This window comes from Pelobates fuscus, chromosome 1 (genome assembly GCF_036172605.1).
Source record: "Pelobates fuscus isolate aPelFus1 chromosome 1, aPelFus1.pri, whole genome shotgun sequence".
NCBI lineage: Eukaryota > Metazoa > Chordata > Amphibia > Anura > Pelobatidae > Pelobates > Pelobates fuscus.
Genome location: NC_086317.1, coordinates 348799547 through 348812083, shown reverse-complemented (window position 1 = coordinate 348812083; position 12537 = coordinate 348799547).

Sequence of the window (12537 nt, the reverse complement as noted above, 5' to 3'; positions counted from 1 at the left end):
AGCCTTCCAAATCTCCTTAACACCAGAATCATCCTAAGAAAAGGCATTATGGGGGAAAGAGGACCTAAACAATATTAGGCAGATTGTTTTAATGTTGTGGCTGATTAGTGTAAGGGAAGCCGTATAGTCAAAAACATTTTGTCTCTCATTATTATTGGATAAGAAATCTGCGTTAAAAGAATAATTGTATTTGTGTAAATTTAATTTTTAATTTTTTACTTTCCCAAGCATGTATCTATATTTATTTTTTTATTAATAACTATTTTATTCTACTTTTATCTCTGTATGGTTTAAATAAATGCTATGTTATCATTTTAAACTAAATACATTTTAGGTACTACAAGGGTTAAATGATGACACACTTTGATTTACTGTATATGTCAAATTACAAGGTATGTCCCCTAATTACAATTTATGAGTTTTTAACAATTTGATCAGCAAATATTGTTGAATACACATTCACACTTATGATTATTTGTTTATATAGTTACATATATCGAGCACAAAATAGTGTGGTAAATAAGGGCGCTTTAAATTATTTGTTTATATTTAGTTTAGCTGCTGTATACACTCTGTGGGTACTCCCAGGATCCCACCACAAATTACAATCACCAAAGACACACAAAACTTAGAGTCTGACTGGTGTCTCCACCTTCCAGGCTCCAAGCTAGAGTGCAGCACTATTTCGGTGTATTTAAGGTGTATTGTATAAAAATGAGATGCATAAACACTTACCCCTTTAAAATGATGCTTTAGGGGATATACATGAAATAAAAAAGAACAAAAAATAGTACAATACTTAATGGTATAAGTGGGTTATTTCATTGTGGTCAGTGAGTGAAAATAAACTAAAATTTTTAAGAGCCTTTTCTTTAGATTTAGGCTCTAAACTTCAGCGCTTCTGTGTCTTTAAGATAAGCAACAGTACCCCTCTTATAGCTTGGGTTTCTCTCTGTTCCTTTCCACAATATATATAGTAGAGGAAACAAATAGAAAATCTCTAGGTGTAGTATGTCAAGTTATAAAGTGAATTGATCCAAAATGTAATAAAAGATTGGTGCTCACCTTTTTTTGAGCCTTTTGGTAACTGGCTCTAAGTATGCTGGCTTTATGTCAGTTTGCAGGGTGACACTGCCCTTACCGGAACCAGGTACAATATGCAGATAGAGGTAAATGATGAATTTATTGAAGATATATAAAAATTAACTATTAAAATATAACATAAGAAAAAATAAAAGTGTTCCTCTTATCACCAAGACGTGTTTTGCCTTTGTTCTTTCTCCAGTTTTTGTAGCGTTCGTAGTTCCCGCCTTTCTGCTAATTATCCAATCCAGATCTTCCAGTAATTCTTCATGATGCTCGCTTAACGTCGCGTCACTTCCGGTTTCCTTTTGGAACTCCAACTACTGAGATGCACTTCACTTCCAACAAATTCTTTCATGTTTTTGGTTTTCAAAATTGTTTAACGCATAATGTATTGGGTTAAAGATTCAGTGTCCCTTCTGGTTAGCAGTCCTTGGCAGTATCTATATACAGTTAACTCTCTAAATAAAAACAAAAGATAAATACATAATAGTGAATAAAAGTAACAACATTTTAATTATTTAATACAAAAAATGTTTCACAAATGTATGTATAATATAATAGACTATATAAAATATATATAAATATTCTAAATCCCAATAGGAGAAAGAGTTTATTTGTGTATTTAATTTATAAGTACATATCTACCATAAAAGACTTTGGACCATGTGAATTATATAATATACAGGTATAATAAAGTTTCAATTTAAAAATCTGTCTTTTGTGGAGATTGTACTTTGTATATAGATATGGTGATATAATATTTAGTATATAAGACAAAATGTAAAAATGATAAAGCTTATAATATTAGAGAGATATATTATAAAAAAATTACACAGTTCGAAGTCTGCATTAAGACCAAATGGAGTGAGGGTATTCAAATTAAAAATCCACTTTGTTTCTATTTTTCCTAATTTTTTATCTCGTCCTCTCCTCGCCAGCTCATTTCTACTTTTTGGATAGCAAAAAATTGTGGGTCGCTGTTATGTAGTAATTTAAAAAGTTCAGAGACACTATGTTTATCACATCCTTTTTTAATATTTTGTATCTGCTCGTTTATCCTAATGTGCAAAGGGCGTTTTGATCTTCCAACATGGACATTTTAGAATATAGATTACTCTTTTTGTGAAATCATATTTTTAATTTTATACTCTTTTTTTTTTTCTATGTGGATCTGAGAATTTGGTTATATGTCTTTTGTTACTTTTTGTGCTTCTACATGCCAAACATTGTCCACAACCAAAAAACACCTTATTTGTGAAAGAAGGAGTTTGGTTTCTTCTCTTTAATATGATTATGTGTGAGTTTCTGTTTCAAATTTGGGGCTCCTCTATATATGATTATTGGTTTCTCTGGCAGTATAATATGTAAAATTGAATCATTTCTCAGAATTGGCCAGTATTAATTCACTATTCGCCTTACTTTATTACTTTCTTGATTAAAATTACAAATAAAAAATGTAGTTTTTATTTCATTTTCTTTTTTGGATTTATATTTTAGAAGGGAGGATCTATCTATTTTTCCTACTTCTTTTAAAATGTTTAATAATGAGTTCTCCTCATATCCTTTTTCAGTGAATTGATTTTTTATTCGCATTGCTTATGATTGAAAAGATCTTGTCTCTATGCAATTCCTACGCATCCTGAGAAATTGTGACCTTGGTATGTTTTTAAGCTAGGGAGATAAATGGTAGCTATTTAAATAAATATAAATATAAGTAAATACAAATAATTATTCATGTCCACCGTTTTGAAATAAGTTTTTGTTTTTATGTGGTTATTTTCTATATAAATAGTTAGGTCTAAAAAATTTACATGATCCTTACTGTACTCTGTAGTGAGAGTTAGTCCCTATTCATTTGTATGTAAAAAATTAAAACATTTCTCCAGATTCTCTGCTGTGCCATTCCAAATAAAAAAGATATGTACCGCTTATAGGAAATAATGACTCCAGTCATTATTTTGTAGTATGTATTTTTATTCACCGAATGCCATACAAAAATTAGCATAGTTGGGTGTGAACCTGGTCCCCACAGCGGAACCAACTTATTGTAAGTAAAAATCATTATTATACCAAAATTATTGTTTAAACGAATGAGTTCTATAACCTGTAATGTAAAAAAAAAATGTTCCTCAGGTTAAATATTCACAACTTTTAAAAATAATTCAACCGCTTCTATACCTTTTGAGTGAGAGATGATGGTATAAGGAACTGACTTCTACAGTCACCAAAAGAAAATGAGATTCCCATCGTACTTTCTGTAAAGATTGAATAATATTTAAGGAGTCTTTTAGATAGCTTTGTGTTTTTTGAACTACTGGTTGTAAGCACCTATCCAGGTATTCTGGTAGTCTTCTTGAAATCAAATCTATTCCCGAGACTATCGGTCTACCTGGAGGGTTGTTGAGGCTTTTATGAATTTTTGGGAGGTGATAAAAAAACTTTTTCGTTTTTTTTTTTAAATATATAGATATCTAAATTCATTTTCCTTTAATATGTCTGCCTCTTTTCCTTTTTGAAATAGGGTTTCAAATGTCTTTTCTATTGTATTAGTGGGATCACCTCAAAGTTTTTGAAATGTTTTTGATATGTGTTAGGGTCCTCGACCAATCTAAGTCCTTCCTGTATATATTTATTTTTGTATCCATAATGGACCCTCCATGTAGACCGATAGTCTCGGGAATAGATTCGATTTCAAGTAGACTATCGGAATACCTAGGTAGGTGCTTACAATTTACAACTTCCTAAAAACAAATTCCTTTGTCTTAGACTAAATCTCCTTTCTTCCAGTCTAAACGCGTGATCTCCTATCCTATGTACTGTATAGCCCTGTTCATGAATAGATTTCTCAGACAATGGTTTGTATTGTATAAAGTTATATTTGTATAATTCATATCCTCTTAGAGGCACCATTTTTAGAAACTAAAGAGATTTAAATGTGTTAACCTTTCTTAAAAACTAAAATATTCCATACCTTTTATTAAGTTTTCTTGCATAGCAAGACCACTTAATGTTATCTCACATATATATTATTAGTGATGTCGCGAACATAGAATTTTCGGTTCGCGAACGGTGGACGCGAACGTCCGCAAATGTTCGCGAACCGGCGAACCGTGCGAACCGCCATAGCCTTCAATAGGCAGGCGAATTTTAAAACCCACAATAGTGGTTGAAGGGGAGGGGGAGGAGACCTACTCTCCTCCCCCCCCCCGGCCCCCACCCCTGGGTTCGGGTGGGGGCCATAAAGATAATGAGGGGGGGACCTACTGTCCTCCCCCTCTCTGGCCCCCACCCCTGGGCGGCGGGTGGGGGCCATAATGATAATGAGGGGGGGGGGCTACTGTCCTCCCCCAGCCCCCACCCCTGGGCGGCGGCCATAAAGATAATGAGGGGGGGACCCAGGGGCGTATTAGCCGCGAGGCAAACAAGGCATTTGCCTTGGGCGGCATTTTCCAGGGGGCGGCAAAAAAAGCCGCCCCCAAATGCCCAAGGCAAATGTCTTGTTAGCCTTGCGGCTAACAGACATGCCGGCGGGCTGCTGGGCGATCGGGCGGCGCTGGCTGGTGGGCGGGCGGGCGGCCGGCGAGGGAGCACTTCCCCTGAGCTGTCTGCTCAGCTCCCTCGCCGGCCGCAGAGTGAGGCTGGGAGGCGGAACTGGAATATGACGTCATATTCCGGCTCCCAGCCTCACTCTGCGGCCGGCGAGGGAGCTGAGCAGACAGCTCAGGGGAAGTGCTCCCTCGCCGGCCGCCCGCCAGCCAGGCAGTGCCGCCCGATCGCCCAGCAGCCACTGGACCACCAGGGAGGAAGAGACACCCCCCTCCCCAGCATTCCCAAAGGTAAGGAGGCTGGGGGGGGGGTGTTAAATAAAAAAAAATTGTGTTAAAAATAAATTTAAAATAAATGTGTTACAAATAAATTTGAAAAAACGTGTTAAAAAAAATAAACAAAAAAATGTGTTAAAAATAAATAAAAAAAAATGTGTTAAATTTTTTTTCAAAAAATGTGTTAAAAATAAATTTTAAAAAAAATGTGTTAATGTGGGTGGGTGAGTGTGTGTCTGTGTCTGTTAGTGTGTGTCAGTGTGTGTGTCTGTTAGTGTTTGTGTCTGTGTCTGTTAGTGTGTGTGTGTGTCTGTGTCTGTTAGTGTGTGTGTGTCAGTGTGTGTGTCTGTTAGTGTGTGTGTGTCTGTTAGTGTGTGTGTGTCTGTGTCTGTTAGTGTGTGTGTGTGTGTCTGTTAGTGTGTGTGTCTGTTAGTGTGTGTGTGTGTCTGTTAGTGTGTGACTGTGTGTGTCTGTTAGTGTGTGTTTATGTCAGTGAGTGTGTGTGTCTGCTAGTTTGTGTCTGCTGGTGAGTGTGTTTGTCTGTTAGTGTGTGTGTGTTTCTGTTAGCGAGTGTGTGTGTGTGTGTATTTAGAATGCGGGGCGGGGGGAAAGGTTGGGTGGGGGTGGCGCGGTGGGAGGGGGGGCGCCTGAGTTTTGTCCTGCCTAGGGCAGCACAAAACCAGGATACACCACTGGGGGGACCTACTGTCCTCCCCCTCTCCAGCCCCCACCCCTGTGCGGCGGGTGGGGGCCGGAGATTAACAATTAACAATAAGGGGGACCTATTGTCCCCCCGCCCCCACCCCTGAGCGGTGGGTGGGGGCCCTAAAATTAACAATAAGGGGGGACCTATTGTCCCCCCCCGGCCCCACCCCTGAGCGGTGGGTGGGGGCCCTAAATACAAAGGGAGGGGGGTGCCCCTGTTAACCCTCCCCCCCAAAAAAAAGATCTACCTACCTACCCCCCTCACCCTAAAAATAATGAGGGGTGGGACCTTTAACTAAAACCCTGTAAAAAAAAAATAGATAAAAACAACTTACCATTTGATGTTTGAAACTCCACTCCAGCCAGCTCAAACTTGAAGGTCAATTTCTAAACTGCAACCGTGCCTTCATTTGTAATACTTCAGAAACATACTATGCATCAAGATGTAGGTCTGGGTCTTGTGATTCTCACAATATAAAGCTCTTCGCTGTAGGATGTATAGTTTTTAAAATATGACCGTTTGAAGATGGCAACCGCCAAAATACTCTGACCTGTGCCAGGCTGGAGCAGCAAGTGATGTCATAGACAGGGCCTTTTGTACACCTGCTAATGTTTTTATAAATGTATGTTTTAATGTAACTGTGAAGCACGTTGGGCAACAATGTTGCAATTAAATGTGCTATATAAATAAATAATAACAGTTACTTCGCCCACTCCAGTTGTAGGCTACTGGTGGAGGCAAGAACACTTCACACAATTTCCCCAGAAATTGTAGCTTTTCTAGTTAATTTTGAAGCCCATCTCTGAAATTTTTCTAGTGCAATAATATCCTTCTCTAGAACATGTATTCAAAATTAGACAGCATATTCAAGGTGTGGTCTTACCGTGGATTTATATAAAGGCAACATTATATTATCATCCCGAGAATTAATACCCTTTTTATGCATGACAATACATTACTGGCCTTAGCAATTGCTAATTCACATAGCACATTGTTGCCTAGTTTGTTGTCCAAAACTATTCCCAAATCCTTCTCATGTGTCGTTCACCCTAATTCACTATCATTTAGGGTGCAAGCTGTGTGTGCATTCTTTACCCAAAAAGTGTGTAACTTTTTATTTATCTATATCAAATTTCATGTGACATTTGAGAACACAGTACACCAAGCTATCTAAACCACTCTGTAGCAAATATTTTGCTCCCATTGTATAATTTTACAGAGTTTTGTATTATAAATTAATTTGAAGAAGCAAAGCCATTTTTCTTCTCTCTTTCATTCGTGTATCTTCATGCTTATTTAATATGCTAGTCATTTAACACACCTATTTTGGACATTTTATAATTGTAAAACTGTTTTAATTCTATTATGCACAGATTTTATATTAAAGCATCACTCCAGGCACCAAACACTACAAAGGTCCCTGGAATCCCCCTGTATAGGTAGTCAAACCATTTTATGGTTTGACATTTTACTAAGGGTCTGCTCCTTGACTTTCTGTAGAGAATATAAGTCTCTGAGATGAAAAGTCTCTGCTTGAGCTAAACTCAATAGTGCAAGGCTTAGCTCATTCACTAACGGGTGATCATATGAAATTATCAGCCAATGAACTGTCCTTCAGGAGAGTTAATGGAAGCTCCTAGCAGAAACATCTGCCTCTCCTGAAATCTTTAGAGGGGCGAGGAGAAGTGAACCCCAGATTCTAAAATGATTTGACTTCTCGCATGTACACTGTGTGCAGAATTATTAGGCAAATGAGTATTTTGACCACATCATCCTCTTTATGCATGTTGTCTTACTCCAAGCTGTATAGGCTTGAAAGCCTACTACCAATTAAGCATATTAGGTGATGTGCATCTCTGTAATGAGAAGGGGTGTGGTCTAATGACATCAACACCCTATATCAGGTGTGCATAATTATTAGGCAACTTCCTTTCCTTTGGCAAAATGGGTCAAAAGAAGGACTTGACAGGCTCAGAAAAGTAAAAAATAGTGAGATATCTTGCAGAGGGATGCAGCACTCTTAAAATTGCAAAGCTTCTGAAGCGTGATCATCGAACAATCATTTGTTTCATTCAAAATAGTCAACAGGGTCGCAAGAAGCGTGTGGAGAAACCAAGGCGCAAAATAACTGCCCATGAACTGAGAAAAGTCAAGCGTGCAGCTGCCAAGATGCCACTTGCCACCAGTTTGGCCATATTTCAGAGCTGCAACATCACTGGAGTGCCCGAAAGCACAAGGTGTGCAATACTCAGAGACATGGCCAAGGTAAGAAAGGCTGAAAGACGACCACCACTGAACAAGACACACAAGCTGAAACGTCAAGACTGGGCCAAGAAATATCTCAAGACTGATTTTTCTAAGGTTTTATGGACTGATGAAATGAGAATGAGCCTTGATGGGCCAGATGGATGGATTGGTAAAGGGCAGAGAGCTCCAGTCCGACTCAGACGCCAGCAAGGTGGAGGTGGAGTACTGGTTTGGGCTGGTATCATCAAAGATGAGCTTGTGGGGCCTTTTCGGGTTGAGGATGGAGTCAAGCTCAACTCCCAGTTTCTGGAAGACACCTTCTTCAAACAGTGGTACAGGAAGAAGTCTGCATCCTTCAAGAAAAACATGATTTTCATGCAGGACAATGCTCCATCACACGCGTCCAAGTACTCTACAGCGTGGCTGGCAAGAAAGGGTATAAAAGAAGAAAATCTAATGACATGGCCTCCTTGTTCACCTGATCTGAACCCCATTGAGAACCTGTGGTCCATCATCAAATGTGAGATTTACAAGGAGGGAAAACAGTACACCTCTCTGAACAGTGTCTGGGAGGCTGTGGTTGCTGCTGCACGCAATGTTGATGGTGAACAGATCAAAACACTGACAGAATCCATGGATGGCAGGCTTTTGAGTGTCCTTGCAAAGAAAGGCGGCTATATTGGTCACTGATTTGTTTTTGTTATGTTTTTGAATGTCAGAAATGTATATTTGTGAATGTTGAGATGTTATATTGGTTTCACTGGTAAAAATAAATAATTGAAATGGGTATATATTTGTTTTTTGTTAAGTTGCCTAATAATTATGCACAGTAATAGTCACCTGCGCACACAGATATCCCCCTAAAATAGCTATAACTAAAAACAAACTAAAAACTACTTCCAAAAATATTCAGCTTTGATATTAATGAGTTTTTTAGGTTCATTGAGAACATGGTTGTTGTTCAATAATAAAATTAATCCTCAAAAATACAACTTGCCTAATAATTCTGCACTCCCTGTATAGGCCATCAGGGGACTTCTGGCACCATAACAACTCTCTTTAATAACAATGACGATTATTTTCTATTTTCCTTTGGATGTACAAATGTGAAAAGACTACTGTTTGTACATCATACGTTTATTTATTTATTTTTTGTTAAAATTTGTTGCAAAACCTCTATAGGTGAATTTCCAAACAACTGATTGTTGTGGATGTTGACTGTGGATACAGAAAATGAATTTTCTCCCATGGGAAATTATTTTGCTTGCTGGAAATCATGCTTCCACTTTGTGTGAATTCCCATTGGGTTGATATTTTCTGCTTTTTTTTTTTATTTTTTCCAATTTCTCTATACACCTTTAAATTTTAGATGTTTTCACAGGAATTCCCAGAGGAGTTGATTGGCAATTATTTTCCTATGTTTCAGGTTTGTGTCAGAATTCTACATGAAACATAGTAAATGTTTATAGATTCCCTATTTGTATTATAATATGCACTAAGATTATGTTGCTGTCTTTTATATATTGAAAACTTGAGTTGTATAATGTTTTCCAAATAAGTTCCATAACATCCTGGCACTTTGCAATATTTCCAAGGATCCAGCAGATTGACATCTGATGAGTGGCAGTTTGACAAAAGGTTCTCTAACAACCAATTGCACTAAAATCAAGTGACTTTCTAATACAGGAATGCTGGTATTGAAAACATTGTTATAAAAATACCAATACAATGAACATATTAAACTAATTTAGCAGCACCCATGTGGGGCATAATTTCTTGAACATCATTTTTTGCCCCAAACAGAACATAATATAAAATAATGTTAATATATTACATCCAAATTATGCGTTACAGGTAGTTTAACAATATTTATAAATTAAATTACATTGTTATATGGTTTACTCAATTATGTTTTGATTTTAATGCTGGGGTCATCTGACAGTTAGTAAAACTGAAATCACTCCGGAAGAGAATAATTAATCTTGTGACAGTTATCCATTTAATTTTGAATTTAATTGAAGTGCTAATAGCTGGTATATAAATGAGCTTTTGAATTGAAAATATTGAAATAATATTATTTGGATGTAGAGAAAGGACTAAGGATAATAAAAGCATACTTACACTATAACCACATTTTATGTCAAAAGAGGTATGAAAAACTATTTCAATTATTTCCCTACCTTTGTACAGAATACTTTATGATTCCAGTGACAGGAATAAATTACTGAGCGTGTTAAAATATAATTATACTCACTGCATGGAAGGAACTTAAAATGAGTTATAATTAAGCTTGGGAATAAACTACTGTAGTAAGTATACACATTTTATTAAACAAAATGTAGAAAAAATGCAATATAATTTACCATCAATTTCTAAAATATATAAGACCACATATACGTCATATTATATATTGTATAGTGGCTATTATTCTAATTAATATTATAATCATTTTCCTCAAGTTTCCAATATCCTCTATGTTCAAAACCTAATAATATTCTGCCTTAATCATTAACATTAAAATAGTAGCAGGTAACTACTTTGTAAATGAAAAACTTTTACTTTTTAAACCAATTTCATGCTTCTAATCCAAAGTAAAAACAGAAGGTTTCATTGATGCTTCAAAGGTTGTCTTTTAAGTATTATGTTAGTCCAATAAAAAGGTATCATTGCATACTCTGGTATTCTGGTATCTCTACCAGCTATATATATTAGTCCAGTGATGTAGATTATAGATTATGACAGCAGATAAGAACCATTCAGCCCATCTAGTCTCCCCAATATAATGATGATAACAGATATTTGTGTGGCACCTTTCTCCCAGTGGGACTCAGGGCATTCTTCAGTGTGCGCTCTCGGAGTTGGCCAGGTCGGAAGCTGACTAGTAGTGTATGTTTATTGTTGCCCCATTGATAGAGCTCATTTTGCTGACCTCGGACAGATGGGATGTTGGGTTGGCCCTGCCGGGTTTTGAAACTGTAGCCTTGCCTTTTTTAGCAGGCTTTGTGGTCAGGGATTTTGCCAGCTGAGCTACCTGTACATGTAGTTGTAATGAACAGATAAAATGTGTATCTTGTAATACTTTTTTTTATTGGACTGACAGAATTTTTTATTAATGACAAGCTTTCGGGAGAACCTCACTTTCTCAAGTCTGAAGCATTTCCGAGGAAGATGACACATAGGATTCAAAGTTGACAGGGGTTAAAGTGACATGAGTGCAGATAAGACAGGTTTGTTAGAACATAAACACGATTCTTACAGAGGGTCGTAAATATCTTCTGCGAATATCACAATGTGAGGGGGGGGGGGGAGAGAGAAATCTTCTGCGAATATCACAATGTGAGGGGGGGGGAGAGAGAAAAAAAAGAATGAACAGTGGTGAAAATGGTGCTAGAAGGGGGGAGTATTAATATAAGGAATGCACAAATTCCCATCCAAGAGTTACAGGATATGCAAAAGGTCTATATCCAGCATACACAGACACACATACACAATCATATACATATACATATACACATATATAAGTAGTGCATATGTACAAGTATACACAAGAATATACATACTATACACTAGTACATACAACACACATATAAATACAACCAAATGTCCAAATATATATACATGCATACATACACATACATACACAAACAAGCACCAGTACATGTACCTACACATGTACCAATGTGCCTACACATACATAGACCCATATATATGCATTTATACACATACATGTATACGCATATACATAAATACATTAACACATATACTTACACACAAACACATATACATACATGCACATGAACTCATATACACAAATATAAATGCATAGTCACATATACATGCATAAGCGTATGGGAAAGCATAGGTCTACACACACTACTTTGTAAATTGATAGAATAAACATAGTGGAATGCATTTTAAAATGTTGATACATATGACAGAACAGTAAGATATTGCTGGGGGAGTGTTTATGTAAAGTGTTGGTAGTGGGACAGGAAACCCAAAATCAATATTTAGTCCTCTATTCTTGCTGTTATACAATTTGATCATTCTGGCTTCAAAGGTTTTTCTTTCTTTGGTAATTTTAAAACTCCCTTTAGTACTTGATTTTTAGGTCCTTCATTGAGTGGCCAGGCTGGGTAAAGTGGTGACCCACAGGAGTGCAGAACGATTCTTCTGTGTGGTGTTTAATGGAGTGTATGTGCATATTTATTCTGCCATTTAATTGCTGGGTGGTTTCCCCAATGTAGCATCCTAGGTGGCATTTGGTGCATTGAAACATGTATACCACATTTATGGATGTGCAGCAGTATTAAACTTTAATGCTGTAGGTTTTATTGTTGTGGGGTATGGTAGTTGTCTGAAGGCCAAAATGAGTGTTTCAGAGAAAATGTTTTTCAGAGTACCATCTTCTGTTTACATTGGTTGTAGGTATTTTTTGCTCTCTGTACTGTAGCATGCGCGTGCGTGAAGTTTTTACAGCAGAGTTGATTTGTTTGTTAATAGTCTTTGGTTTGTAGCCTTTCTGTCTCATAGATTGGGGGAGTACATTTAGATGGGAATTACGGTCATTAGTATCAGAGCATATTCAATGGTACCTAGTGGCTTGGCTGTAGATGATTCCCTGTTTAGTATGGGAGAGGTGGAAGCTGGAGCTGTAAAGGTAACTGCACCTGTCTG